Source organism: Palaemon carinicauda, chromosome 38 (genome assembly GCF_036898095.1).
Source record: "Palaemon carinicauda isolate YSFRI2023 chromosome 38, ASM3689809v2, whole genome shotgun sequence".
In the NCBI taxonomy this organism is placed as follows: Eukaryota; Metazoa; Arthropoda; class Malacostraca; order Decapoda; family Palaemonidae; genus Palaemon; species Palaemon carinicauda.
In genome coordinates this window covers 23,574,290-23,588,182 of record NC_090762.1, presented here as the reverse complement: position 1 = coordinate 23,588,182, position 13,893 = coordinate 23,574,290, and the positions used below count along the sequence as shown (strand labels likewise).

The window sequence follows — 13,893 nt, the reverse complement described above, 5'->3', positions numbered from 1 at the left end:
GATAAAACAGGGTTTGAATAACACTGATGTATTACTTAATTGTATCCAATAATAATGCATGCAATCTTCATACATTAATAGCTTATGAAATAAATACAAAGCAAATAGACGTCTGTTCCATCGCTTATGTTTGTAAGATAATCGAGACTGCTTTCCAATTCAGCTGATTAAGGGAAACTACCCAATGATTTTTTTTGTTTGCAAAAAGAGGAGATATTTATTTGAACATTCTTTTTTAATTTACCATTTTAAGTTTTGTAGTTTTTAGTAAACAAATTTCTCATTTTATCTATTGTCAATTTTAATAGCATATTGAAGTTTAGGGGTGTTGTATCCCTGTTGCCGATGCACAATTATTTAAAAAAATTAAGCTTTGTGGTGCTTAATTACAAAGCTTAGGAAATAAATGATTTTTCTAATTTTGTAGATAGTTTTTGGGAAGTTTGGTTAACCTTTTTAAGAACTAAAATAAGGTATAATGTAATAATATACAGTATGTCATATTCTTCTTAATGTCATTTGCAACAACTACAGTAATTGCTTACTATCAATTGTCCATAACAAAACAACCATTTGTAGCTGTGTGTTACCAACGATACTTTTATTGTATTATAATTCCGTTGCTCCTTCAACTTATTGAACTAGAAATAGGATTAAGGGGAGGAAGAAAAGAGGTTAATTTATTATAATTTTGTCTCAGAAAGGAACTCTAATGATACTCAAAATGTATGATAAAATCCTTTTTTATTGGGGAAAATCTGAGGGTTGCACAATATGCAAGATTGCAAGTTATTTACGGTTTTACTGTAATTTACCTTTTCATCTTTTAGGCCCAAAAAGATAAAAAAAAAAAAAAAAATTGAAATATGACAAATGTATTTACCCTCAGAAACCATCAATATCAAAAGTTCGTGATATAGATTTGTATATATTTATAAATCCGCAATATACTTACAGCGATAGGTGAACCCCGATATGGTGAGGAATTACCGTGTATCATATATAACTATATTTAAAATTGTTAAAAGGTAGAAATTATGGCTTCAGTCTAGATTTTGTACACAACCATATCTTGTAAACTTATTTTCATCTTGGTAAATATTGTAAAGTATCTACTGTACATATTATCTCTTACGCTGCTAGAGGTCGGCATTTTTAATGCTATCAGTAATTACTTTGGATTTTGCAGAGAAAAGAAAAAAGGCCAAACATGGCAGTGATTCATCTCCTTTACAAGACGAACTGGAAGAAGGTGAGGATTATCTTGATGAAGATATGAGAGTCGAAGATGCAGCAGCTATGGAGCGCATCAGTGCCATCCTTTCAGAGCATACCAAAGACATTGTTAACTATGTACCACCTCACAGTAGGCACGAAAGGGTTGAAAAGCGTATGTCCAAAGTTCAGGAGAAGTTGGTTGCTTTGTCTAGTGGAGCTGACATTGCCAATATCCCTACTACAACTGTAAGTGTATTTTTTTTTTATTGTTAAAATCTACACTGTTTTGGTTTTAAGATTAGTAAAACTAATATATTTTGTTAATTTTCATTATTGAAAAAGTAAATTGTCAAATAGGCATCTATGCTTTTTTCTTTGGTACTAATAACTACTGCCTGGAGATCATGAGGAACATGGCTTAGATGTGCCCACAACCCAACTCAGCTGTGTGACAGCCTACCTCAAATTTATAATGTACATACTTCTGTTATATCCATAATTACTGTACTGTAGTATGTTATTTAGGTTTTTTTTTTTTTTCCTGCTATCTTAATGGTAAAAGTAAACAATTTAAGAATTTTTGAATTAGGATGTTTAATATATCAATTTGATATACAGTACATAGTGTTTTTTTTTTTTAATTTTACTCATTTATTAGGTTAATGCTTAATCTTAGTGCCAGGATGTAATTTACAAAATTTTATGATACATATCGCCCATTACCCCTATACAGTAACTATTAGTTTATTTCTGTTTTCAATGCTATCAGTTATATTAGAGGAATTTTAAGCTCCTACTCTTTGAATTAATAATGAATATTTTCCTAGAGTTTATTTGTATATATTAATATTTACAATTGCTGTTTATTGCGTCGCTCTATACAAACCCTCACTATTTATAGGGATATTACTTTCGGAGTGGCTGGAGACGAGCCATAAGACTTAGCGATGGATAACCACCCAAACCCCTAGTTAACGGGAGCGGTTGGGGTTAGCCGTCTACCCTGCACACTCACACACCTGAGCTGAGTACCCACTTAGCTTTTGGCTTGGGAAAGAGAAGTTCTCTCTCTCTCTGCCCCAAAATTAACTGGCCATTTGACATTTTCTTAGAGAATTGTTTTTTATACAGTACAGTATATGAAAACATTCATGTAATGTTTTTATATACATATGCTTTTAAGCTTTCTTATCATTACAGTGTATCTTTCTGTTTGTGTGACAGCATAGTGCGACAAATTCTTTAGGGCGGAGAACCTTTTCTTACGATCCTTCCCCTTGGAAGCTGGACAACCCGTAGGCTGGTGATTTTCCCCGAGTGACCTGGCTTTTGTCGCTGGGGAGTCTTCCTGGTGTGAATACTCCTTCTCTATTCGGGTGTTAATCTAGCTCTCTCCCTGCGAGTCAGAGGAAGACCTCTTGTAGCCTACGCAGAGCTTGACTTTGGTCTTGCTCTTCCTTGGTGACGATCCGCTCTCCCTCGTTACGTCGGCGGCCAGCAGATCCTCTGCCAGGAAACACCCTTTTCGTTATGCTGGTTCGGTTGCTCTCTAATATTTTTTTTCCAGTAATTACGAGGAAGTAATAATTGTTTGTAATTTAACTTTTTTTACTGCACTCGACACCGCACTCCTTCATGCGCCGATAGGCTAGCCTTACTAAGCCGGCGGAAGGAATGTACAGTCTTTAGCTTGTCTGCTTCCCCTCGGGGAACCTCTTCCTCGCCAGTATGTTTAGTAGTTCTCCCGATTAGTTTGTTTCGTCAGCTAATTAATTAATTGTAATACTTTTTTTTACAGTTCTTATGCCGCTGCTCTCCTTAGCCCGACGATGGCAGCCGGCGAAGGGAGTGCACAGTCCATAGTATGTATCTGTTCTCAGGGGACACCTTTCTCATCCATGGGTTAGGTGGTCCTTCTGAGGGAGTTTTTCTTTTATTTCTTTTTATGTTTCCTTAGCGTGCGATGCCGTTTTTCTTCGTTCGACTAAGTCAGCCGACGTAGAAGAGCAAAGCTATTCGTTCCTATGGAATCTGCTGTCCTTGCCCCGCCACAGTCCTGTTATCCTGTGCCTGTGGCAGTTCCTGATTAGCACGCTGACTATGACTTTTCCCTTACGAAGATGAGGTCTCTACCAAGAGTGGTACAGTCTCTGTACACACTAATTCGACTCCGTTCCTCTGCTCAGGCGTAGGAACAAGGGCAGTGGCATACAGTACTTGGTTCCTTCGGTGGTCCCAGTCGGGGTATCCCTACGGGGTGAACCCAGAAACTGGCTTCGTCTACATTTCTCAGGTAGCGCTCGATGCCCACCTTCAATTTGAACAATGCTTGTTGATGGGAAGCATAGAGCACTGCCCGGAGGTCCATTTCCATATATTGGGCAACTTCCCTTCCGAGGGAGAACTTCCCTTCATCAGCCACTGTCTAGCAACCTTCCTGCTTGCGGTGAGAATTGCTGACAGCTACATCATATTGCAGCAGCTGTAGCCTTGTACTCTCCTCCATGCTGAGTCGACTATTCCGTTGGGGGTGGAGTAAACTTCTAGGCAAGTCTCTTGTGTGGGTGGTCTCCTGACTCATCGGCGAGTGAGAACCCTCATAGAGACTCCGTTTTCAAGATCTTCATTTTTTTATTAGGTCAGAATAGTTTTCCTCTCAGGCCTGGACACCCCCCATCCCCGCCCAGTAGGAAGACGTCCTTACAGTCCTGTTAAGGACCGGCGTGGGGAGTCTTCGTGCTTACATCACACATCAGCTGTTCGTCACTTGGCAGCTGCTCACCACTCGCCAGCTGTTCGTCGATTGTCTACAGATGGTCGTCACTCTCCTTGCTGTTCGTGATCATCACCTTGTAACTTTCACCCCTGTGAGATTGCCAGAATCAATATCACTATCATCAAGCTTGTGCTCGTCATTTGCCAGACCCCAGAGACTCCAAGAGCTCTCAAATCACCATCACCTTGGCGTTCACTAACTCAGGACTTGCCCCTCTAGATGTTCTCCTTTTCCTGCGATTAGGTACATCTCTACAGTCCTTCCTAAGATCGATGATCTTTTCCTGCACCTGTCAGATGTTCGCCTTTGGCCGATCGTCATTCTTGCTGCTGGGTCAGGAGTTTGTCGCATGATTGTCACTCGTCATCTCTTGCCAGAGTAAGATCGTCAACGGCAGTCTCACCGTAAGCCAGTGTGCGCTCGTCAAGAGTCTGCTTCTCAGAAGCCTTAGTACTTGGGGTTTGTTCCCCTAGTTCATTTAACAGTGATCTTCTCTGGTAAAGATCGCAGATCTTCTGGCTACAATCCTGAACTTGAAAATTTTTATACAGTTTTGATTTATATTACAAGCTTTAATTAATTTTATTTTATTTTCTAATCATTTTAATCCCCTCTTATTTTGCATTTAGATGCTATTGTAAAAAAGTTGTGTGATTGATTTTATAAGTTAAAATGATAACCAAATCTTGTGAGTGTATGGATTTGATTGATTAATTTGCATTATATAGCGCTGGATGGCCTTTGATGCCCCAGTGCTTGACTTAAGGCCTAAATTTTATATTCAATTCAAAGAGTTCTGGGAATCGGAGAAATCTTACCTAGACCAGTCACATTGTTAGTATCACGAACGCACAGGTGGCTTAGGCCGCTAGTCATGCAGAGCACGATATTTTAGCAAGGTGTAAAGGTTTCTACCAGTATAACCTAATATTGTACGGAGAAAATCCCGGGTCAATGCCAAAAGCCAGTTGGAATGAACTTCCACCTTCCTAAAAGGTAAGTCATCCCTTTAAATAGTGAGGGCTTGTATAGTGACGGAACAAATAAATTCCTGCCTGTGAGCAAAGTGGGTGCTTAGCCCAGTTGTGTGAGTGAGCATGGTAGCAGGCTACCCCCACCCCTCCCGCTAACCAGCAGTGGGGGTGGTTATCCCCCGCTAAAAGTCTTATGGCTCGTCTTCCAGTTACGTTGAAAGTAATACTCCTATAAATAGCTCCAGGTTTGTAACATTAGGAAAAATACAAATTACTTCCAAATTTGTCATATTAATGCTTTTATTATTTTTTCTTTTTTCCATACAATTAGAATCTTGATGACATGGATGATGTAGAGGAAGGGAAAAAAGAGCTTATAACCCGAGAAATTACCCAGTTTCGAGAACAGATGAAGGTAAGCTTTCCTTTACTCTTTAAAGTTCGCACTTAGGACTCTGGTAGGTGGGAGACAGCTGGTTCCTTGCTTCATCTGACATTCTGAAGATAGGCTTGAGGTGAATTTTATATTACACTGTTTGTAATTTTTTCTTTCATTAGCCAAATGGGAACTGCAGACACCTTCATTTTAAATGTTGAAATTAATATTTCCTCAGTCATAGCAGACCACATTGACTAGCCTGTCTCCTGCTCAAAGTCTGAATTAATATATGATACAGACTTGAAATATTTTCCATGTTATTACACTGCCATTATACGACACGTAAACTTATATCAGCCTTATATCACATGATGAATTCTGTTTTGTCATCATATCTAAAGTTAGTTAGCTCATTTTCAGTAATGTAAGGCTTTTATAAGTGGCCCCTTGGCTATTTCTATTGTTGCAAGTTCTCCAACACACTTGATGTCCTAGTCATGATGAAACAGTAATTGTAATTTTTCTTTTCATAGTCAGTGTATTATACACCATTAAACTTTTGATTTTCATGAGAAGCTGCTTTACTCTTGAAATAATCCAGTCCAGAACTCAAAACCGTAGAATAATACTTTACAAAGAAAATTCTAATGGCTGCAAATCATTGTTCCCCCGTCTTGAATGTATTTTATATCAAAATTAATGAATTTCATTTAAGACTCAACTTGATGAACATTGATTTGCTTTGGCTTGTTATGAATTACAGACTGTCAAAGAACACAAAAAAACAAAAAAAAATTAAAAAAATGGCCCCACCATCTCAGTCTCCACGACTGTCCCCATCCTGCTGCCTTTCTATTGTCATTCTTTGCTCTTACTACCATTATGCTGTTCTTGTAGTCCTTTATTTTTTTCCATTGCTTTTACTGTATAATGTTAAATCAAATATTTCTAGCAGGAATAAATATATTTTTGTGCAATGTAATCACTTTCAAGACTTGTATTTTAAGACCGTTGATTTTGTAAAATTGATAACCTAGTGTTTTTTCGAAAAGAAGACACAAACATAATATGTAATTCTCAAACATAGGCAGTCATAGAGTTCACACGCGGGCAGACGTCAACTGTCATGTATGTTTTGTGCCAGCGACGGTGAGTACTGCATCTAATAAAGCACTTTAGTTTGTAACAGAAACAAAGTTTTTTTTTGTGAGACCACACGCTAAGCTCTGCAGGTAACGTTGTATTGACGCCATGCTTGGAGGATGTGATGAGTTATCATTAGGAAGGAAACTCATTGGAAGTTCTGTGCATGATCTGTACAGTACAATGTTTATTTGCTGCTAGCAGTGGTCCATTTTTTTCTCTCAGATCTTGAATATCTGATCTAGCAACCAATGAGGATGAGTTCTCATAACATAGGGTTGTAGCTATCTGTATCCTGAGGTGGCTAGTTATAATTCTGTGTTGTGACATCCTCTGAGGTGTTTATTATTTATATATACTTTTTTTTTTTACTTTGTTTTTTATTAAGCGGACGTGTTAACTGTAGTCAGTGATCTACCTGCTTGGTCCAGCAACTTAAACCTGCTATCTCCTTGACCGGCTCCTGCCAGCACACTGACGCATCTCAGTATTTTATTTCAGTTCTAAAGAAGCACTCAGTCATTTTCCAATTTTTGTCACTTTTTTTTGTTGAAAGAGAGATTCATTTCAGCTCTTATTAAATCAAACAAGTTGTGTTGCAAAAAATAATAAAAAAAAAATAATCCTTACTGCACTTATTAACAGAGTGCAGTGAGTGGAATATTAAAGAAAATGTCAAATGCTAAATATCACTGGAAGTTCATACACTGGAAAATGCTGTAATTTTTCACAGATTAGTCTTTTGTTACCGGCTCTGATATTTCACTTACTCTCCGTTCAGTTAGAATATATCATTCTCATTCTTGTGTCTTTTATCTATTTCAAGTATGCATTATATAATTCATGGGTGTGTTGAATGTTGAATTTCAAGATTGTGATCTCACACTCAAAATAACTATTGGTCAGTACAGTTCTTATTTTTCTGACATTTACATACTGCCATTGAAGTGAATGCGGTGTGCCTGTTCTGCACAATGATGTCCATTGATTGCAAAAGTGAAATGCCCTAGTAAGAAAGAAGATGAAAGTCATTAGGGAATATTCTCTTGTGTGATTTTAGTCTTGATTCATATCTGGAGTCATTCTGCCTTTGTATTAATGGTAAAACTTCGTTGTTGACTGCAGGTAGATTATGTTAGATGAATGGGATTGTGACTGCCAAAATATTGTGTGTGAGATCTTTAAATTTTGGAATTCATTCTAAATTTCCATTCATGTTTTAAAACTACTTTCCTTTTTTACCCCTTAAGAAGTTGTAAGATGCATATATCATGTACAGTATATATATCTGGGGTCCCTTTCTTGTCTTATAAGTGTAGGAATAACTTGGTTGGAAAATTGTTTTTCAGTGTGCCTAGGTTGAAATGAGGCCTTGTTCATATGATAATTCTTCTATTGCAAACCATTTCTATAGTTATGAGAGGTTGTATAGCACTTGAGCATTTCATTGCCTCCTATATTGTACAGTAACTGTGCTATGTCGGTGTTGTTGGGGGGGAGACGTTCCTATGGTGTAACCGGCAGGTAAGGATTGGTAATTTATTCATCATTGGTATATATTATGCTTGTACAGTAAGATACACACTAATATACTCGTGTACAAAGACCTTATGTGTTGGGAAGAAATATGAAATATCCTCAATGAATCTGTTAGAAGCATGTAGTTTTGTTTTCCATTTTAAAAGGTATGAGAGTATTAAGGTTGAATAATATCAAGCATATGGATGAATAAATATATACAGTATATTTTTGGCTTATTCGTAGGCTGTAGGTTCATGAACTCGTGGAAGTACAATACAGTACCGTATATGTTGTGTAACCTGCCCCCATAGGTTTATAATTGGATGGAGGTTAATGGATGTTTTGTAACATAGCTCAACCTTTTACCATTTCTGCATGAAACTTCTTCTAAATGATATCTAATTCACCTGTTTCTTTTAAGTTTCTACTTCCTGTTCGTTTGCATCTTAGTTTGGCAAAATAAATAAATGTAATGTACATTGAATCACTGTACCATGATTTTTGTTTTGGTTATTTGAGTTACTTAGCTCCTTTCACTAGAAGAATATAGTTCCCTTTGCTTGATTGAAATGTTTCTAGAAGAATCATTGCATTTGTAGGTTGTTTTCTATACAGTAATTAAATCCATGTTCAGTAGATTTTAACTTTTTGTTTTATTCAAAGGGAGTAGCTGTGGGGCAATTGTAATGCCTGCATAAATTTGTTAATCTGGGAATTCAGGATATTTGGTAAGTACAGTTCTGTAATGCAAGTGTAAGCACAGCTATATCAAATTGATTGGGTATTATTTTAAATCAAATAGTATGGGATAGGGATTTGGTAGATTTTAGCTGTTCAATTATTTTTATCTGGTTTCCACCGTGATGTAGTCATCCAGTTGTTATTAATTTGATAGAATTTTTAGCTCTTACTAAATTCTCCCTCTTAACTTTTTCAAGTAGTGTGTAGTCATAAGGTTTGCAGTCTGTTATTATAATAATTATAATTTTTATTGCCATTATTATTATTATTTTAGCCCTTTATTTCAGATTACAGTTTCAGCATTTAATATTTTAGTTAAATTTTGTGATATTTGTGAAGTAGTTTCAAGGCTTGAGATGAATGAGTCTTTCAACTTTAAAACAGTTTTCTTTTAAACTCTGTACTTTATTGGAATGATTTCTCAACTAATTTTTTGTGTGTCAATCTCCAGCTAATTTTATTAGTTTCTTTTCATGTTAGTTTTGCAGTATATTATTTTTATTTCATTCCCACATTAGGTAAATTTTGGTGTGTAGTTTAAATACTAGATTTGGTGTGTTTGTTATAATAACATAAGGTTTGATCTTCATCCATAAAAGCAATGTAGGCACAAACGTGATTTAGATATTGTTTGCATTTCTTTTATTTAGATGATTCATCCTAATGCTTGATGTTGCATGTGAGGTAAAGGTTTCTGATGCAGGTGGATTGACGTTTGTTTAATAATTCGCTTTCCGCTTTGTGTCACTGCCAAGTTCTTGGTTGAAATCTTAGTGTGATTGATTGCAGTATGTTGAAGGGTTCCAGAGATCATTAGCACAAGGAATATTGAAGAGCTTTCATAGAGTTGTAACTTTGTTATAGGATTGTATGGCTCTTCACTTAGACCCAACACAGCATTATCTTCATATTTTTATACAGTACTCCTAAAAGGCTGTAGTGGATAGGGAGCTATTGGAGTAATTTCTTCTGTGATGTCTGAAACAATGATATCCTCATTTGTTTTGAATAGGTTAGAATCATCTTGCAAGATACTTTTTCTGTATCCAAAGTAATCTGTATATGTACATACCAGACTGATAGAACTTCCCTGTTAGAGCAATAAAAAAAAAATCCGTGTTCACAAAAGTAATTTTTTTTTGCAAGATAAAAGTTGTAGTTAAAGAAATTATTTTAAGTCATGGTTAAAGTTTTTATTACTTTCTTGAACTACCATAATTATTTATAAAATCTATCTATATTCTGTATGCTGTGTGCATAACACAGAGCTTTGTTGGCAGCAAGAAATGTTAATTGCAGTACAGTAATCATTTAGTCTCCCTCCCCTCATTTGCATTGGTTGTACCCTTTACTGTTCATCTGTTTTCTTTTTATCCTATACCTATCTTTCTTAACTTGCACTCTCTCTCTCTCTCTCTCTCTCTCTCTCTCTCTCTCTCTCTCTCTCTCTCTCTCTCTCTCTCTCTCTCTCTCGTCATGGTAGTTGCTGTCGCATTTTATAATTTTATAATACTGTTTCTCTCTCTCTCTCTCTCTCTCTCTCTCTCTCTCTCTCTCTCTCTCTCTCTCTCTCTCTCTCTCTCTCTCTCTCGTCATGGTAGTTGCTGTCGCATTTTATAATTTTATAATACTGTTCTCTCTCTCTCTCTCTCTCGTCATGGTAGTTGCTGTCGCATTTTATAATTTTATAATACTGTTTCTCTCTCTCTCTCTCTCTCTCTCTCTCTCTCTCTCTCTCTCTCTCTCTCTCTCTCTCTCTCTCTCTCTCTCTCTCTCTCTCTTTTGTCATGGTAGTTGCTGTCGCTTTTTTAATTTTATAATACTGTACGTAGTTAGGCTAGGATGCTGTGTTGGGAAAAGAATAGTCATCTGGATCCCTCAGAGTAATTGAAGATTCCATGTGCTTTTTGGTCACACGGTATAGAGGGTGGAACCTGGTAGGAGGTTAAAATCCAGGAATTTCATCTTAAGGGAGGCTTTGCAGTCTGGGCGTTAAGAATGAGCTGCCCCTGCATTGCCTCCTTCCATCTCCCCACAACCCTGGACTTGGCTTGCCTTGTCCTACCTGACATCGACCCTGCAGTTGAGCTTTCCGCCCTTATGCACAAGGCAAGTCCTGTCTGCCAACGGTAGCATCTTGTTCCAATTTGGGAAGGAACGTGGGTTGGGCTGGGCTTGGGTGCAATAATCATTCACTGATCTCGTAGGGAGTAGTCATTGGTTTTGGTAAAGTATTTATCAACTTTTAAAAAGGGTTTTAATAAATCAGTAAATCCAGATTTCAATGGATTTGTTTTAATTTTCTTATAAAGACCTTGCAAAAGCTATTTTGAGTTTGTAACTTTTATGCTAACTTGCATTCTTACCAAATTGCATGTAGGTGAAATAAATTTTTTTTTACTAGTTTGTACCTGAATATTTGATGATTGCCTGATATCAAGAATCTTCTGTTTAATTAGAAAAAAGAAAGAAAACAGGGAAAGTATTAGGGAGACTAAATGACAACACTTTAGTTCAAGTGTAGACTGACTGACTTGAAATTTGTGGAAAAATCCCATCTAGAACATTTTCTTATTGATACTTTGATTTTACTTTTACACATCAGGTATAATAGAGGATTTCAGGACAAACATTAGTTTATGATATCCTAGCCTGTGGTAGCAGCAGTCTTCAGACATTTTTTATGAGTCCTTTTTAGGTGTCTTATGCATTAGGGTGCTGGACCATCCCATATGTGGAAAACTGATCATTCTATTTGTTTTGCTCCTGAGTAATGTATTGTTTTCTTCATGGTCAAGGTTAGCATTCCAATTTATCATTATCTTGAACCTCAATCTCTTTGTGCTATTCTAATTATTACTAATTGGTGGTGAAAATTGTCTGTAATTTATGGAAAACCTGCAAGTACAGCAGTTACTTTGAACCACTTTCTGTCCACATGATTTGACTTCCAGGAAGTATTCTAGTTGCCTTATTGGAAAAACTATACAATTTTCTTGTTCCTACTCGTAAATAGACCTATTCTCTCGTAAAACTGGGATACTATTTGTCTTTACCAATGCTGGAACTGCCGTCGACTCCTTAACCAGGTAGTTGAATTATGACAGGTTGTGCGCGTGGAAATAGGTCCCTTTTCCCTCTGCTTGTCAATTTTGTTTGGCTGCAACAAATTAATTAAGTTGTGATAAGTGGGGTCCCTGATGGCTGACTTAACTACACTAGTAGTCAGGCTGGCTGAAGATTCATGGGACCATGCACTCTTTCCATTGGCTAGGTGTTGGAGAAGCCTTTTTTCCCTCCTTTACCTGTTCTACTAGGATACAGGAGTGCTGCACCAGCCTCTGTTCTGAATCAAGAAGTGATGCATTAACAGCAGCCGCAGGTCATTGGTATAGGGGTCGCGGCCTCATGCTCAAAAGCATGATCAACAGAAGGAAGAGTTCATGGTACCTCTTCAGTCTCTTAACTTGTCCGAAGTACTTCATTATTTGCAAAAGGAGATGTACCACTGTTTGGAAGGGGTTCTGTGTACTGCGGAATATGCTAAATCGATCAGTGACTGGTCCGATCCAACCACATGATCACACTCTTTAACCAGGGGTAGGATACAATTTACTGCACTGATCTCCATTGCCTGTGACTGTTTCCCATACACAGAACTAGACTGTTCACAGGCCTATTTGTGAGCTGCCTCTCAGTTTTATGTCACCAGAACTTTTCATATTCTAGAGAAAGGAAACAAACACTGAAAAGATTGATCAGTCCATAATTCATAGAATTGATACGACAGTCGACAGTTTGATTGTCTGTCTCGGTAGCACATTTTAGGCACACTCAAATACTTTCTCTTAAGACTTTTCGTCTAACTCTCAGGAAGGCAATGACGAATTACTGTTGGAAGGGTATACATTATATCAGTGTTCATTTACCCCCTTGTGTGGTATCCCCTAAAGGATCTGGTCTTTCAAGGGAGAACACAGACAACCTTTCTGTGGAAGCCTTTCTGTCTGGCTCATGTTTGAGAAAGGTCACAAACTTCTCCAAATCTCAGTAACGACCATCATTAGTTTCTTCCTGTAGAAAAGGTTGGATCCTGCTCCACCCATTCTTGTTTAGTGTTAGGTGGAAGAAGAATAGGGTGATGACACAGAGGTATGGTAGATGCTTTGCATTGCACATTCCTTCCCTCTTCCATCCAAACCCTTTCCATACCTTCCTAGAGTTAGAACAATCTGGGAATTTTGCACTGTACTCCTCAGTCTGAATTGGTACTGTACTTAACAAGCCATGCTCAGTTGAAATATATTGTCTATAATCAGCCTCGAGTGAGGAAGACTCCCTGCTTTTAAGAGACTAACTTTGTGCATGCTGGTCTTCAGTAATTCTGAAAGCACACCTCTTCGTTCCTTAGGTATTCACTCGCATACACCTAAGTGTGTTTATCTCTGGGCTGTATGTGATGACCTCTTTGGGGTCTTTCCTTGGGGAGATGGAGATGACTACTTGCTCATATTACTTTCTGAGGATTGTGATTGAGGAGACTTTGATCGCACTCCATAGCAAAGGGAAATACCTTGGGAAGGAATTTTGTTTAACGGGAAATTTTTCCTTGCACTCATCAGCGAACTTCGAGAAGTAGCACTCCTGTTCCTGATCAGTAGGAACCTCTTATCCATTCATGGTAGCAAGGAAAAACTCGGCAAGTGAAGAAGACTAAGTCTGTTCTTTTCTTCTTCCATAGTAGAGTATGAATATCTCCTCCTTGTGGGAACAATCCATGCTTGAAGGGAGCTTTGAGCATATCTACCATGCTTCTTGTTAACCTGAGGGAAACCATCTTAGCATCTTTTCCTTAAGACAGTCTCTTCTCTGATTTGTCAAGAAAATTAAAGAAGATACTTCTGGGTACTGGGTGAAACCATACTTCTTGGTGAGTTAGCCCATGCTCGAAAGGAACTCACGAGCAGTCAGTCCTATCCTGGGACTTTGGTGCCAAGGGGGAATGGTTTTCGATCTCATGGCACTATCTCACGCTCCTACTGCTAACCTGAGGACATAAAGGGATCCTTCCATCAAGTCTCTCTTCTTTGCATTGATAAGAGAGTAGGAGAGGTTCAGGCTCTTCGTGATGTCAGGCTTTT

General features: G+C 37.7%; 1 pseudogene; it reads left to right on the top strand.

Moving 5' to 3' along the window:
* The window catches only part of LOC137630263 (RNA-binding protein 25-like), a 71,356-nt pseudogene that overhangs the window by 24,004 nt on the left and 33,459 nt on the right, over positions 1-13,893 (top strand).